Source organism: Hemiscyllium ocellatum, chromosome 38 (assembly GCF_020745735.1).
Source record: "Hemiscyllium ocellatum isolate sHemOce1 chromosome 38, sHemOce1.pat.X.cur, whole genome shotgun sequence".
Taxonomy (NCBI): domain Eukaryota; kingdom Metazoa; phylum Chordata; class Chondrichthyes; order Orectolobiformes; family Hemiscylliidae; genus Hemiscyllium; species Hemiscyllium ocellatum.
The window spans coordinates 29,626,350-29,641,862 of NC_083438.1; the positions used below are offsets into that span (position 1 = coordinate 29,626,350).

The following is a 15,513-nucleotide window of genomic DNA, read 5'->3' on the forward strand; positions in this document are numbered from 1 at the left end:
ACTGTAAATAGGATAACTGTAAATTCGATTAATTCAGTCTGTTCTTTGTAATGTTAAGACATGCAATGTATCTACCTATGAACGACATGACAAATTGTACAGGTACCAAAGATTTATTTCTATGAATAAAGTATATTTTGAAATTAAAAAATTTTTTTTTGGAAATTAAAAAAAATAGCGTTAGGTGCATTAGTCAGGGTTAAACATAAGATGGGAGGATGGGTCTAGGTGGGGTCCTCTTTGGAGGGTTGGTGTGAACTTGTTGGGCCGAAGGGCCTGTATTCACACTGTAGGGTATCTAATAACATCAAGCATGTGAGCCTGCAATAGCAAACAGGTTGTGGAATTGGAGGAACAACACTGTATTGGAAACAGCCAATTGCACAAAGACTGGGACAGTCAAAGTCTCAAAGCATTTCTGTGCTACAAAGCACTGAGCTCAGATATCTTTGGCATGTTCTTCCCAATCATTGAATAGTGTGCATATATTTTGACAGAACATCTATTTATTGAAATGCTTTCGAGACCCCAGATCTCTGCTCAAAAGCAGAATGAAAATCACTTCAACAGTTTGACCATAACATTGAGTAATTTTCAGTAGCTGCTGGTCTTCCATGACATCCCTGGAAGGGTTGCTTGGAAACCCGAGCACATCAGTTGTATCAACTGAGCAAAGCAGCAACTGAACCATCACCAACAAAAATGTGAAATGTGAGTCCGTGTGTTGAAGAATGCAGTAGAACTTGCTCCTCAGTAACTGAAAGAGCAGGGCGTGGTGCTTCTGTGCTAGTTGCTGCTTTTCCCCTGTTAGATGCACCATCAAATCACTCCCCACAAAGAGCCTGTGCATAATATGACAAGAGTCTCTGATGCTTAAAGTGATAGATAAGATTCAATATTTGAAATGATTTTCTGGTGGCCAATACAGCACTTTGCTTGTCATGTGACGCGCTCAGTATTGAAACTCAACAGCAGATCAGGGGAACCCAGAAGCGGGATATGTGAGGTTTGTGAGATTGCCTAGTTTGTGAGGGAAATAATTAAAAGGTTTCAACATGGTCCGATTGGAATGGTGTGGGAAAATAACAAAGTTGCTTTTAAATAGCATAATTTTGGGCTGCAAATATTAACAAACAATGAATATAAAGATTGGGAATGAATGAGACAACTTCATGGTTTTAATAGTTGGCGTTGCAAATGATATGGAATGAGCCACGACCCAGGTTTGTTGGATGCACAAATTTTCCCTCTAGCCCGATAGCTTCACTGATCATGAACAATTTTTAAATTTAGTCACATGGGTGATATGGCCTGAGTTACCTTTCCAAAATGCAGCACCTCACATTTATCTAAATTAAAATCGCAGTGCCTCTCCTCAGCCCATTGGTCCATCTGATCAAGATCCCATCATTCTGAGGTAACGTTTTTTGCTGTCCATGATGCCTCCAAATTTGGTGTCATCTGCAAACTTACTAACTATTCTTCTTGTGTTCACATCCAAATCATTGATACAAACGATGAAAAGCAGTGGACCCAACACCAGTCCTTCTAGCACAGCACTGGCCACAGGCCTCCAGTCCAAAAAGCAACCCTCCACCACTACCCTCTGTCTTCCACCTTCAAGTCAACCCTGTATCCAAATGGCCAGTTCTCACTGTATTACATGAGTTCAAACCTTGCTAACCAGTCTCCCATGAGGAACCTGTCGAATGCCTTACTGAAGTCCATGTAGATCACACCCACAGCTCTGCCGTTCTCAATACTTTGTTACTTCCTCAAAAAAACTTAATCAAGTTCATGAGTCATGATTTCCCATGCACAAAGCCATGTTAACTATTCTTAATCAGTCCTTGAGTTTCCAAATGCACGTAAATCCTGTCCCTCAGGGATCCCTCCAACAACATGCCCAACATCGATGTCAGGCTCATTGATAAGGGAAAGCAGCGGAACTTTCCACCACCTTTCTGAAATAGTGGCACCACGTTAGCCAACCTCTAGTCTTCCGGTATCTCACCTGCAACTACTGGTGATCCAAATATCTCAGCAAAGGGCCCAGCAATCACCTGCCTAGTTTCCTAAAGAGTTCTAGGGTACGCCTAATCAGGTCCTGGGGATTTACACACTTTTTGGCGTTTTAAGACATCCAGAAACTCCTCTGTAGTATAAACATTTTTCAAGATGTCACCATTTATTTCCCCACATTCTATATTTGCCATGTCCCACTTCACAGTAAACAGTGATGCAAAATACTCATTTAGCATCGCCCCATCTCCTGTGGTTTCACACTTGCGCTCTCTTGCTGATCTTGAAAGCTCCCTATTCTCTCTCTAGTTACCCTTTTGTCCTTAATATATTTTTAAAATCCCTTTGGATTCTCTTTCAGCTTATTTCCCACAGCTATCTCATATCTTGTTTTGGCCCTCCTGATTTCCCTATTAAGTATAGTCCTACTGCCTTTATACTCTTTTAAGAATCGACTCGATCACTGATGTCTATACCTGACACATGTTTATTGCTTTTCTTTCAGAAAAAATTCAATTTCTCTCATTATCCAGCATTCCCTACCCTAACTAGCCTTGCATTTCACCTGAACAGGAATATACGGTCCTTCTCGCATTCTCTCATTTTTGAAGGCTTCCCATTTTCCAGCTGTCCCTTTACCTGTGAAAATCTGCCCCCACTCAACTTTTTAATGTTCTTGCCTCATACCATCACAATTGGCCTTCTTCTAATTTAGAACTTAAATTTAAATGTGTTCTATCCTTTTCCATCACTAACTTATTTTAAAACATACAGATTTACAGTCACTAGCCCCTAAGTGCTCCCCCACTGACAGCTCAGTCACCTGCCCTGCCTTATTTCCCAACAGGAGGTCAAGTTTTGCAACTTGTCCAATGGGTACATCCAGATACTGAATCACAAAGTTTAATTGTACACTCTTAACAAATTCCTGTCCATCTAAACCCTTAACACTATGCACCTATTATTCTTACAGATAACTGAGACCTCCTTACAAACTTGCTTCTCAATTTCCCACTGACTATTGGGGAATTTGAGAATACAATCCCAATGATGTCATCATCCCTTTCCTATTTCTCAGTTCCACCTAAATAGCGCCCTTGGATGCATTCCCAGGAATGTCCTCCCTTAGTACAGCAGTAATGCTATCCATTATCAAAAAGTCTACTCCCCCTCCTCTCTCATCCCCCATTCTATTCTTCCCATACCATTTGTATCCTGGGACATTAAGCTGCCAGTCCTGTCCATCCTTGAACCACGTCTCTGTAATTACTATGATATCCCATTTACATGTTCCTAACCATGCCATGAGTTCATCTGCCTTCCCTGTTCAGGCTCTTGCATTGAAATAAATGCAGTTTAATTTATCATTTCTATTTATTCTGCTTTTTTCTCCTGCTTGCCCTGTTTGACTCGCTCCTTTTCCCAACTGTACCGGCCTCAGATTAATTTCTTTCCTCGCTATATTCCTCACAGCACCAGGGTCCCAGGTTCAATTCCAGCCTTGGGTGATGCCTGTGTGGAGTTTGCACATTCTCCCTGTGTCTGTGTGGGTTTCCTCCGGGTGCTCCAGTTTCCTCCCACAGTCCAAAGATGTGCAGGTCAGGTGACTTGGCGATGCTAAATTGTCTCACAGTGTTAGGAAAATTAGTCATAGGGAAATGGATCTGGGTGGGTTACTCTTTGGAGGGTCGGTGTGGACTGGTTGGACTGAAGTGCGTGTTTCCACACTGTAGGGAATCTAATCTAATCTATTTTCATGGCTTCCCCCCCATCCTGAAATTTCTAGTTTAAACTTTCCCGAGCAGCTGTAGCAAATCTCCCTGCTAGTATATTAGTCTCTTAGAAAAATGTCTGAGATTACTGAAGTCTGTGTGTTTAATTAAAGTTTAATTAACTTATTACACAGAAAACTTCCTCGAGAAACACACAAAAGGAAGGATTGGTGTATGACATGTTCTACCATCTCAAAATTAACATGGGGCAAACACAAGTAACAGATAAATCACATGAATAAACAACCCCCACAATACCTCAGAGAGGAGATGTTGTCAAGACAGATCCCACGGGTTTTTGAGTGAAACCTTTGCCAATGCCACAGCTCCCTTCAGATATGAGTGACACTGTGGAACACCAAGTCCCTTGTCAACTTCACAAGGCTGTCAAATTGGTCAGTTTTGAAGACGAGCCACATTAGACTCAATGTTAATGGTGTTTCTCTCTCCACAGATGCTGCTAGACCTGTTGAGCTTCTGCAATGCTTTCTTTGTTTGTTTCAGTTTTTGATGATCTGATCTTGAAACTGTGGAGAGAAATCAATATGAATACATACATCACGTATGTACATTGCTGGTTCATCAAACTCATCAATTCCTCACCACCATTTCCTGAAATTGTTTCTTCCTTTTTGCCCAAAATCTCAATTGACTTTTTCTAAAACAACTATTCCCTCAGGAACCAATTACAGGTTGTTCTGCTGTAACACGTGTTTCATCAACGCAAATTCAGTGTAACACGATCGAAAAATTGAGTACACTTTCTACAGTGTCACGTTTTAAAATGTGCGTTGGCTGCAGCATGATTGGCACAAACACTTTCAGCGCTGTTCCTGACACACAGCTTTTAAATAGTGTGGAGTTGCACAAGAATGGAGTGCAGGTTCATAGTCCCTCAAAAATGGAGCTGCACGTAGATAGGATAGTGAAGAAGGCATTTGGTAGGAGTTGGGAGGTCAGTTGCGACTGTGCATGACATTCATGAGGCCATTTGTGAAATATTGTGTGCAATTCTGGTCTCCCTCCTATCAGAAGGATGTTGTGAAACTTGAAAGGGTTCAGAAAAGCTTGACACGCTGGCTGTTGGCCCGGCCAGATAGCTCAGCGGGTTGAGCACTGGCCTTGTAAACCAGAGGTGATGAGTTCAAATCTCACTGGGACTTCTTTGCATTTCGGTAGTAGATTCGCCAACTTAAAGTACATTTAAGTTGTCATTGGGCAAGCATATGGACGTACATTGAATAGTGTAGGTTAGATGGGCTTCAGATTGGTATGACAGGTCGGCGCAACATCGAGGGCCAAAGGTCCTGTACTGCACTGTAATGTTCTACATGGCCAGGTTTGGATGATTTGAGCAATAGGCTGGGGCTGTTTTCCTTGGAGCATTAGAGGCTGAGGGAAGATCTTCTTGAGGTTTATAATATCATGGGGACATGGATAGGATAAACAGACAAGGTCTTTCCCCTGGGGTGGGGTGTCCAGAACTAGAGGGCATATGTTTAGGGTGAAAAGAACCGAAGGGGCAACATTTTCATGTAGTGGGTGGTGCGCGCATGGAATGAGTGACTGGAGGAATTGGTGAAGGCTCGTACAATTGCAACACTTAAAAGCCATTTGGATGCGTACATGAATAGATAGAGTTGAGCGGGTAATGGGCCAAGTGTTGTCAAATGGGATTAGATTAGGTTAGGACATCTGGTCAGCATGGACAGGTTAGAGTGAAGGTTCAGAGGATGTGCTGTACATCTCTATGACTAATGTAACCATTGCATTACAGAAGAACTGACTGTGTTGGCATTATCAAATCTCTTCAAACATACTCAAAACAAGGAGTTAATTTACTAATGTCACGCCACAGGGTTGCTCAACAGTGGGTAATCAACTCTCAACAGGCAGGGTGAAGTAATCCTACACAGTTGTTCCACATTCAGTTGTGACTGGTGGTGGACAATTAAATAATTATTTGGGGGAGGTCAATCACCTCCAACCTCATTGCCTGGAGGATCCCAACCCATCAGGTCCAAAAGATGAGGCTGAAGCATCTGCAACACTTTCAGCCAGAAGTGCCAAGTGGGTGATCCATCTCGGTCTCCTCCATGAGATTCCCAGCATCATGAAGGTCAGCCAATAGGCAATTCAATTCAGTCCATGTGACATCAAGGAATGACTGAAGGCACAGGATGTTACAATGGTCATGAACCCATCGAACATGCCTACAACAGCACTGGGACAAGATGCAATGCAGTACCAAAGTAAGAGTCCTCCACAAACAACTCCCCAACCCATCACCTAGATGGTCAGGGGGAGCAAAAGAAAAGAATTGGCACCAAGTAAACTAGAATCTCAACTCCAGGACAAGCAACACATTGACGTGGAACCATATCACCATTCTTACAGACAGAGTTGTACAGCATGGAGACAGATCCTTTGGTGCAACACTTCATTTCTGACCAGATATCCTGATTTAATCTCATCCCATTTGCCAGCATTTGGAGCATATCCTTCTCAACCCTTCCTATTTATCTCCCCACCCACATACCTGTTAAATACTGTCATTGTTCAGGCCTCTAACACTTGCTCTGGCAGCTCACTCTATACAAGCACCACCCTCGGTGTGAAAAATCTATCCCTTAGGTCCCTCCAGTTTTGGACTTCCCTAAGTTGAGAAAAAGATCTTGTCTATTCACCACATCCATGCCCTTCATGATTTTATAAACTATCAGTTCACCCCTCAGCCTCCGATGCTCCAGAGAACGTAAACCAGCTTATTCAGTGTCTATAGCTCAAAGCTGTCAACCCCGACAAAATCCTCATAAATCTTTTCTGCACCCTTTCATGTTAAACTACATCTTTCTGAAAGCAGGGAGACCAGAACTGAATGCGGTATTCCAGAAGTGGCCTAACTAATGCGCTGCACAGCCGCAACGTGACCTCCTAACCCCAAAACCCAATATATTGGCCTCTAAAGACAAGCCAAGCAAATGCTTTCTTCACTGGCCTCTGGATGGGTATGTGAATAGGAAAGGTTTGGAGGGTTATGGAACACGTGCTGACAGGTTGGTCTAAATTGGGTTGGAATGTCTGGTCAGCATGGACAAGTTGGAACGAACGGTCTGTTTCCGTGTTGTACACCTCTATGACTATGACATACCGACGAACCCATAAGAATGTGGCTAACCCCTAACAGCCATACGGAATTTTAGGGATGGGCGATAAACACTGACATTGCCTATGGAAAATTGCAAATGGGATGCTTGTGTCATATAATTAATATGTCAGGAATTGTGATTCATGCTCAGAGATATTCAAGAAATGATTTGCAGACCAAGACATTTCTGACAGGCATGAATCAAACGTTAAGAAGAAGTTCCAAACAAGGAATAGTGTAGGCCATTCGGCCCTTCAAACCAGCTTTGCCTTCCATGAAGGCGATGGGCTGGTCTGATGTTAATCTCAACTCTACATCCCTGCATAGTCCCAAAAATCCATCCCAACCAAGGGTGCGTGTTGACTCAGTGGCTAGCACTGCGCCAGGGACCCAGGTTCGATTCCAGCCTTGGGCGACTGTTTGTGTATTATTTGCACGTTCTCCTTTTGTCTGTGTGAGTTTCTTCCGGCTGCTCTGATTTCTTCCCACAGACCAAAGATGTGCAAGTCAGGCGAATTGGCCATGCTAAATTGTCCCATAGTGTTTGGGGATGTGTAGATTAGGTGCAGTAGTCAGGGTAAATATAAAGCAATATCCTAGGAGAAATGGGTCTGGGTGAGATACTCTTCGGCGCATCAATGTAGACTTGTTGGTTTAAATGGCCTGTTTCCACATTGTACTGATCAATGAATTTTATCTTTGTAAGTCAGAATCTAGCTGGCTGTGACTGAAAAATACTTAAAGGTACTGCATCCACGACCATTTGAGGAAGAGAATTGCAAAGACTCAGAACCCTCTGAGGGAATAAAAATTATTTATCTTCTTTGTTTTAAATGAATGCCCACTTATTTTTAAACCATGACCACCAATTTCTACATTCTCCCACAACCTTCCTTTCCTCACCCATTCAGTCAAGCCACTTAGGGATCTTATAGGTATCAAAAAATTCATGTCTGACCATAGGGAGAGGCTAGATACGATGGGAATGTTTTCCCTGAAGCATCAGAGGCTGAGGAGGGACTTGATAGAAATTTATAGAGTGGCATGGATAGGGTGATTTGCCAATATCTATTTCCTAGGGATAGGGTTGTCTCAACCAGAGATCATAGGTTTAAGGTGACAGATGAAAGATTAAAAAGAGACTAGATTAGATTAAATTACTTACAGTGTGGAAACAGGCCCTTCGGCCCAACAAGTCCACACCGACCCGCAACCCACCTACATTTACCCCTTACCTAACACTACGGGCAATTTAGCTTGGCCAATTCACCTGACCCGCACATCATGGACTGTGGGAGGAAACCCACGCAGACACGGGGAGAACATGCAAACTCCACACAGTCAGTCGCCTGAGTCGGGAATTGAACCCGGGTCTCAGGCACTATGAGGCAGCAATGCTAACCATTGTGCCACCGTGCTGCCCACTAAGGGACTTAAGGGAAAACATTTTCACGCAGAGGGTGGTGCATGTATGGAATGAACTGCCAGAGGAAGTGACGGAGGCTGGGAAAACTGCAACATTTAAAAGCCACCTGGATGGGTATATGAATTGGAAGGGTTTAAAGGGATATGGGCTAAGTGCTGAAAAATGGGACGAGGTCTGGTTAGGATATCCGGTCAGCAGGGACAAGTTGGAATGCTTTCTGTGTTTGTTTCGGTTTTTGTTGATCTTCATTCTGAAACTGTGGAGAGAATTTGGTATTCACACGTACATTATATACTCTTATGAAATATTTGACACCATTTCTTCGGCATGTGACATATTGCTAGAATTGTTTGTTGTGGTTGTCCAAAATTTCAACTCCATGTTTTAAAGCACAATGCCCCCAGGGGCCAATTATTGACAATATCAAACCTGTGAAATGACAGCGGTGAGCAAGGGGCAGCAAACATATCTAAAACAAAGTCGAAGTCAATCTGGAAATTTGACAAAGAGAAAGGGAAGACCGCAAATGCTGGAGACCAGAGTCGAAGGGTATGGTGCTGGAAAAGCATTGCCGGTCAGGCAGCATCCAAGGAGCTGGAGAATTGACATTTCAGGAATGAGGCCTCATTTCTGTTGAAGGGCATATGCTAGAAATGTTGATTCTCCTGCTCCTCGGATGCTGCCTGACTGACTGTGCTTTTCCAGCAACACACTCTTCAACTGGTAATGTCACCACACAGGTTTGCTCAACACTGGAAATATCAGCTTACACCAGATTGAGTGAAGTGATCTGACAATGGTCATTCCACATCTAGTTGTGACTGGGGTGGTGGGGGGGGGGGGGTCGATAATTAAACATGCAATTGGGAGGGAGCACCCACCGCCATTCTCAATGATTGGGGATTCTAGCCAATCAGTCCAAAAGATGAGGCTGAAGAATGTGCCAGGTGAGTGATCCATCTTGGTCTGCCCCATGAGATTCCCAGCATCATGAAAATCAGCCATTAGCCAGTTCGATTCAACCCACGTGGAATGACTGAAGGCACAGGATGTTGCAATGGTCATGAACCCATCTAACATGTCTGCAATAGCACTGGGACAAGATGCAATGCAGTACCAAAGTGAGTGTCCTCAGTATACACCTCCCAAACCCATGATCTGGAAGGTCAGGAGAAGCAAAAAGGACAGGCACACAATAGCTACAAGCTCAAGTCCAAGCCACTCAACACACTGATGTGGAACCATATCACCATTCAGACAGTCATTGACCTGTACAGCATGGAAACAGACCCTTTGGTCCAACTCATCCATGCTGACCAGATACCCTAAATTAATGTAGTCCCATTTGTCAGCATTTGGACCGAATCCCTTTCTATTCATGTACCCATGCAGATGCCTTTTAAATGTTGCAATTGCACCAGCCTACAACACCCATCTGGCAGCTCATTGTACACACACATGACCCTGAGTGTGATAAAGTTGCCCCTTGGGTCCCTTTTAAATCTTGCCCCTCTCATCTTAAAGCTTTGCCATCTAGTTTTGGACTCCCCTAACCTGGGAAAACAGATCTTGGCTCTTCACCCTATCCATGACCCACATGGTTTTATAAACTTTAACGTCACCCCTCAGCTCCGATGCTCCAAAGAAAGCAGCCCCAACCTGTTCAGCCTCTTCCTGTCATTCAAAGCCTCCAGCCCTGGCAACATCCTTGTAAATATTGTGTGCATCATTTAAAGTTGAACAACATCTTTCTGAAAGCAAGGAGAGCAGAATTGAATGTAGTATTTCAAATATGACAAGAGTACTAAATACCTTCTTCACCACTCTGTCTACCTGCGTCTCCACCTTCAACGAACTATGAACTTGTACCCCAAGGTCTCTCTTTCAGCAACACTGGCAGGGCCCTATCATTAAGAGCATAGGTCCTGCACTGATTGGCCTCACCAAAATGCAACACCTCACATTTACAGACACACAACAATGTGGTTGACATTTAACAGCCCTTCATCAAATTAGGAATGGGTGCCAATGAAAAATTCCAAGTGGGATGTTTGTGTCAAATAATTAATAGAGAATTTACCATTCAGGCTCTGAGATATTCAAGAGCTGATTTGCAGATCAACACATTCCTGACAGAGAATCGCACATTAGGAAGAACACCCATAGAAGGAACAAATGAAGGCCACATGGCCCTTCACGTTTGTTCTGCCTTCCACGAAGATCACAGCGGATCTGATTTTAACATCACTCTACATTCCTGCACCTTCCCCAATAATCCCACCCACTCTTGGTCATTAAGAATATGTGTCCCCGTACTGAGGCAGCAAAATCGGATCAATCGTTCAGCTACACGTTACTGAGGGAAGAAATGTGCTTTCAAAGATATTGGTCTCGTACTCATCAGGACAGAATCACAAGAAAGCCAAGTCTCAAAGAGAACACCAATTTAGATGAGATGTGGAGAGGGTGCTCGTGACAAACACATTGATTGGTCATGGCGATGTGCTGGAGGATTCACCAGAGAGCAGTTAACTGTAAAGCTTTTGTTTAAATTTGAATCAGGCCAGTCGATTCTGATTGGTCAATACATGAACCAGAGGAAAGTACCCAAGGTTGAAAGATCCTGCCCTTATCCTCATAGCCCACACTCAAAACCCCATCCAGTCCAGTTCCACATCTCACTTCTCTTCTCTATCATTCAATGTCCATAAGGCCAAACACATAGGAGTAGGAGCAGTCCATTCAGCCCCTCAAGCCTGTTCCATCATATAATACGATCAAGGCTGTTCTCATCTCAACCACAACCCCACTTTCCTGCCTGGTCTCCAAAGCCATTTCACCCGCTACTAATTAAACATGTGTCTATCTCCTCCTTAAATTCATTTAGTGTCCCAGCATTCACTGCACTCTGGGGTATTGAATGCCACAGAATTACAGCCCAAATGATAGAAATAAATCCTCCTTATCGCTGTTTTACATTTGCTGCCACTTACCCTTAAACTGATAGCCTAGATTGACTCAAGGGAAAATATCTGCTGCACATCAACTTTAATAAGTTTCCTTTTGCATGTTTTATACCTTAATTAGATTACTTCGGGCGCTTTCAAACTGGAGTCAATCTGGGCCTCAACTGCTCAATATCGCCTCAGAGGACAAACCTTTCATCTCTGGAATTATCTGGAGAACGTTCTCGAAAATGCCTCCAATACAATGGCATCCTGTCCTGTCCAAATTCCATTGGCTGTGACCACAGAGGAATTTTCCAGAAAATTGTGTTATTTTGTTTCCCAAGTAATTTGACAGGAATGATGAGGTCATTTGAAATGTGTGTAACATCACAAGTCACGGTTCTGTTTCAATATAAAGCAGACACCAAGTGAGTATCTGCAGTGAGGAGTGGAGAGCTGTGATCAGGAAGACAGCAGCAGCTCAATAACAGACAGAAGTGACTGACCTGTGTCTCTGACAGACCCCATCAAAGCTTGACAATGAAGTTGGCTCTTGCTTTCACCATTATCTGCTTGTGCATTTCTCATGGTAAGTCTGTTCTCTTTTCATTTACTTTTTGGGATTTCTCTGACGTTGAACTCAATCCTCAGTTACCCCAAAGACACTGAAGTGTCCAACAAGTAGTTATTTACGATCAGAAAGGGACACCAACACCCATTCCTGTCCTGGAATCAGTTTGCTAACCAATCAATTGTAACAAACTGATATATCATTGAACCCTTACAGTGCAGATAGAGGGCATTCAGCCATCGAGTTCTATACTGACTCTCCAAAGAGCCTCCTATCTTGACCCAGCCCTACTCCTATATCCCTGTAACCCAAAGTTTGCACATCCCTAGCTACTATGGCCAATTTAGCATGGTCAATCCACCAAGTCTGCACATCTTTGGTCTGTGGGAGGAAACCGGAGCACTCAAAGGTTTTCACACAGACATGGAGAGAACATGCAAACTCCAAACAGACAGTCACTGCAGACTGGAATCACAACCGGGTCCCTGGTGCTTTGAGGCTGTAGTGTTAACCATTGAGTCACCGTGCCACCCCAAATGTCTTTCCCTCAAATCGTAAGTTTCCCAAAGAGCTTCATTGAAGGATTACGAAAAGAGAAGGGCAACTCCATGTTCTCAAGAGATTTGGGGTCAGATGTTCCAAAGCTTAGTCTTAATAGTCTTCGTCTTCATGAAGTAAAGCGAAGTCAGGAGACAGGGAGGTGGAGGGAGGAATTTCCAGACTTCAGGCAGTTGAAAACACGGCCACTGCTGATGGAAGGATGGTAATGGCCATTCCTCAGGATGCTCAGCGGAGTTCTTTCGGTCTCTTCTGAGGAGTTGCAATGATGGGACAGATCACCAGTCTGCTCCCATTTAGGAGGTATATGCTCATTTGATGCTAATGTACATTTTCATGAAAATAGCATGCAGGAATATGGGAGAATATGGCAGGAGATTTGGCACTTAGTAACAGAACCTGTGCAGGCATGATTGGCTGAATAGTATCCTTCTGCACTGTCACAATCCTGCAATTCTGTGATTGCTTCTGGGTAGATGGTAGAAACATGGAAGGCAGAGCAGATGCGAAGCTAATTGGAGTGGGGGAACTCATGTCCTTTCAGGGGACTAGCTCCTGCAAGTTTCCATGTGCGAAAAAGGATGGGTGAGGCAAGTGGGCAGCTGTGTCCACATAGGTAGCCATAGTTACAGAGTCATTGTCATATGGTATTATAGAATACAAAGAACCCCTTTGGCCCATGGAGTCCATGCTGGTCATCAAGCTACTCTACCGTAATCCCATTTCCCAGCACTTGGTCCATAGCCATTTGTATTACAGCATTTCAAGTGGTCATCTGAATACTTCTGACAGAAATGCAATGGTTCCCAGCTCCATCACCATGGAGGGGATGGAAACAGCCCCTGGTCAGAGGCCAAGGCATTCTGGGAGATGGTCGGAGAGCACTGGAAGTTGAAACTTCCTGGGAGATTCCCATGTGACAAACGCATCAGAACCTCCACATCTTTGGTCACTTCTCCAGAATCTGATGATTCTGCCCCAGAAATCTTGGTCCATCAGTATCATGGAAAGGTTTGACATTCCAAAGTGAAGTCCGCAGACTGGAAAGTCTAATGATGGAATTTTTGCACTCCCTTTCTGGAAATAATAGCTTTCCTGAACTGCACATATTATTCAATGTGTGGTTGAACCAATCTCTGACACAATTTATAATAATTCAATTCAAGAGTTGTGCGTACCACAAGGACCCTCAAATCCATCTCTTCTGCAGTTTTCTGTGGTCTTTCATCACTTACATAGTATTCAGCTCCTCTAATCTTCCCACCAAAGAGCATAAGCTCACCTTTCCCCACATTTTATTCCATCTGCCAAGCTTTTGTCCACTCTCTGCACCTGTCTATATCCCTCAATAGATCTTTTCTGTCATCGTCAATTGCCTTTTTACCTGTTTTTCTCCGTTATCCCAACTCTCTACCTTCTACTAATTAGCCAATCCTCAATCTATGGTAATATATTTCCCCCAATAATGTGGGCACCCATCGAAGGAATGTAAGTGCCTTATCAGACATGTTTTGGAAATTCCCTTTAAATCTCACAATCTTCCCTCATCAGAAATGGTATTTTGCTGCTTCCCTTGCCCTTTTACGATCTCAGAGTCTAATCCTGCACCAGGATCAAGAAAGCACACTAAATCATTAATTCCTTAAACAGCAACGTAGAATGATTCAGTGCAAATCTCAGAGTCAACTCTCGCTGAGAAACGTGTGGGTGTTTTGAGAACAAAGACCACGAGGCAATCTGAGACAATTGAAATCAGAACAAAGTCCTCATCAGATTTCACTGCAGAACATGTCCAGGCTTTGGAACTAGTCTGTATATTGTGCTGAAGAATTTAATTACATGTCACTTAAAACATCCACTGCATCAATTGATAATGGAGTTCTACTGTCAGGGAAGCTTGTCTCTGGTATTGCAAAGATGTTTTATTAACAAAATTGTTTTCTTTGCTTCTCCCCTTTTCTGTGCTTATCTGATGCCTCATCTACAATGATGTCAACTAACACACCAGCTGCAAATGTTTACGGAATGGGAACGGCATCAACGACAACTCCAAATCCGACAACAACTCCCAGTCCGACAACAACTCCCAGTCCGACAACAACTCCCAGTCCGACAACAACTCCCAGTCCGACAACAATTCCAAACTCAGACTCAAGTGAGAGCAGTGAACAATCTTCCGATGAGTCTGATTCCAGTGACTGATAGTTGAGATTGAAGAGGTGACAGGGTTGGAGTCAAGTCTGTTCCAGCCAGTAACCATTGCTGGGTTGGGTCAGCTAGACTCTTGGAAGGAGCAATGCAAAGCTGTATTGGTTTCTTACTCTTTTAGTTGGCTGTGCAACTGTCTTAATGTAACAATTATATTCTTCATGTATTAATGCAATCTATAAGGGTGTTGAGGTGTATTCTGGCTTCGACTGTGTATTGATCTGGATGGCAGAACCTTCAGTAATACTGTTATGCCTTATAAACCGGCTTGTAGCAACTTAAAGCCATAATGAGATGGGCAGACCTGCAGGGGCTGGGTGACATCACTGTGATAGTGGGCAGGTGAACCCTGTTCACATTGACATACCAGGGAGTGGGCACGAGTGCCTCAGCTGTGCGGTGAAATGTCCACAGATACTGAAATGGATGGACTCAGGGAAAGCAGCTCAGTTCAAGTCCCACCTGTCCCTGTTGTATCTGAAGAGTTTAATTCAAAATCTCCACAGCAAATGTCGTTCTGTTAATGTCAGTCTGAACGTTGCTTTTCTTGCTTCAACTTGTCCTTCCAATCTCTTAATAAAACATGAATGATCACGAATATCATCCAGTTGTTCATACTTTGATAAAATCTTCACCTTACCTCAAATGGTTTACAATAATTTCTTAATTTGCTCTTTTCATTTTTGTTTTCACTCAACCAACAGAACCCCACGTATCATTTGACATTATCAAAGAACAGCTGTAGCCCTTTGAAGGGACCATAGTTGTCTCTCTATTTGAGAGAGGGAAAGCAAATCAGAAATAAGGAGCCCCACTCCACATCAGTATGTGGGTCAACACTGGGAGTTAGACCTGTCTGA

At 43.4% G+C, this 15,513-nt stretch overlaps 1 long non-coding RNA gene across 2 annotated transcripts in view; it reads left to right on the forward strand.

Annotated features, from left to right (window-relative positions):
- LOC132833964 (uncharacterized) overlaps window positions 1–15,200 on the forward strand; it is a 35,839-nt gene extending 20,639 nt beyond the window's left edge. The window contains exons 2-3 of one of the 2 annotated variants that reach the window (XR_009647127.1): window positions 11,735–11,905; window positions 14,454–15,200. This is a non-coding gene — a long non-coding RNA (uncharacterized LOC132833964). The remainder of the gene's footprint in view (window positions 1–11,734; window positions 11,906–14,453) is intronic. The other variant, XR_009647128.1, reaches the window with a different exon arrangement.
- Window positions 15,201–15,513: the final 313 nt, after the last annotated feature.